Source organism: Sinocyclocheilus anshuiensis, unplaced genomic scaffold, assembly GCF_001515605.1.
Source record: "Sinocyclocheilus anshuiensis isolate Anshui unplaced genomic scaffold, SAMN03320099.WGS_v1.1 scaffold1736, whole genome shotgun sequence".
Classification (NCBI taxonomy): domain Eukaryota; kingdom Metazoa; phylum Chordata; class Actinopteri; order Cypriniformes; family Cyprinidae; genus Sinocyclocheilus; species Sinocyclocheilus anshuiensis.
The window spans coordinates 312,742-314,382 of record NW_015558656.1 but is presented as its reverse complement, the minus strand read 5'-3'; the positions used below and the strand labels follow the sequence as shown (position 1 = coordinate 314,382).

Here is a 1,641-nt window from a genome sequence, read left to right as displayed (position 1 = left end):
CAGGAGGAGGGCAAGGAGTCAAAGAAGCGCTGGTAGGGAGGCAGGCAGATGACCGAAGAGGTGAGGACGGTGCGGAGATAGTAGCTCCCTTTGGCTCTGAACTGGACCTGGAGATGGAAGCCCACTCAGGGCAGTACTCGGGAATGAGGACCTTCTCTGGGCTGCATTCAGGAACTTAATCCCTCTCTGGGCTGCATTCGGGAACTGAATCTCTCTCTGGGCTGGTCTTGGGGACAGCTCCCCCCTCTGGGCTGCATACGGGAACCGGAGCCCTCTCTGGGTTATATTCGGGGATTGAAGCCTCCTCTGGGCTATCCTTGGGAACGTGAGCCCTCTCTGGGTCAGATTCAGGAACGGGAGCCCACTCTTGGCCAAACTCTGTGACGGAAGCCCTCTCAGGGTGTGACGTGGGAACAGGAGCCCTCTCTGGGCTGGACTCAGGATATGCAGTAGAGCTGGATGGGACCAGTGGAGACGAAGGAGGGTTGGATGCCTTGAGCTCGGTGACGTGAGTGGGCTCCCTGTTGGACTCTGGAGAGCATTCTGGGGCCAGAGCCATCTCTCGACTCTGGTCAGGGGCCAGAGCCATCTCTCGACTCTGGTCAGGGGCGCGGACCGGACAGACTGGTATGCAGGGTCTACCATCTTGGCCCCCAGGTCAGAACTGTTTGATATCCATCTACGAGCTCGGGGGAAAATGGGAGGTAATGGGTGACTGGAGCCATTGGTTAGGAATGTGGAAGGTCCCAGCAAGGGATGAGCTGGAGAGGCAAGATGTGTTTCAGAGGGGACTGGATGAGGATGATTCTCATTCTTCTTAACTTCTACCTCAAAAGTAGAACCATTCAAATAAAGGACGAGATTAATCAATACGACCAAGGGAAAACGACACGTAGGTAGATCACAATGGATTGTTTCCTCATACAGACCCAACTGAAAACAAGCACCGAGTACAGCATCGTGCCAGCTCACCGGGTAAGACAGCTCGAGGAATTCTTCCACATACCTCCCTGCCGCAGACAGCACAGCTGGTCCTCAGCCCAATTCATAATTGTTGGTCTGGACTTCTGTCAGCAAACAGGCCAGAAACACAGAGATAAGTATGCAAAACAGCAGTTATATTGACAGACGGGCTGTGGCAATGAGAAGCAACGATCAGAAGGTGAGTAATATGCAGATGTAAAGGTTTCAGGTCTCTTAGAATCAGAATCAGAATGAGCTTTATTGCCAGGTATGTTTACACATACGAGGAATTTGTTTTCGTGACATAAGCTTCCACAGTGCAACAGAATGACAGTGACAGAACAAAAAACACAGACAATAAAAAATAAAAATAAATAAAAAATAAAAAAATAGAACAAGTAAATAAGGAATAAAAATATACAAAATTGACAATTGTATGTGCAGGTATATTACAATAGACAGTTTTGTATGTACAGGTATATTATGTGCAAATTTGAGGTGTAGACTGAGTGTATGAGTGTATAAATAGTGTGTGTTCCACAGTTATTGTTAAGTGTTCATGAGATGGATTGCCTGAGGGAAGAAACTGTTCCTGTGTCTGGTCGTTCTGGTGCTCAGTGCTCTGTAGCGTCGACCAGATGGCAACAGTTCAAAGAGGGAGTGTGCTGGATGTGAGGG

General features: G+C 48.9%; 1 protein-coding gene across 1 annotated transcript in view; it reads right to left on the bottom strand.

Moving 5' to 3' along the window:
* LOC107681049 (interleukin-31 receptor subunit alpha-like) overlaps nucleotides 1-1,641 on the bottom strand; it is a 20,268-nt gene that overhangs the window by 11,314 nt on the left and 7,313 nt on the right. The window lies entirely within an intron of this gene.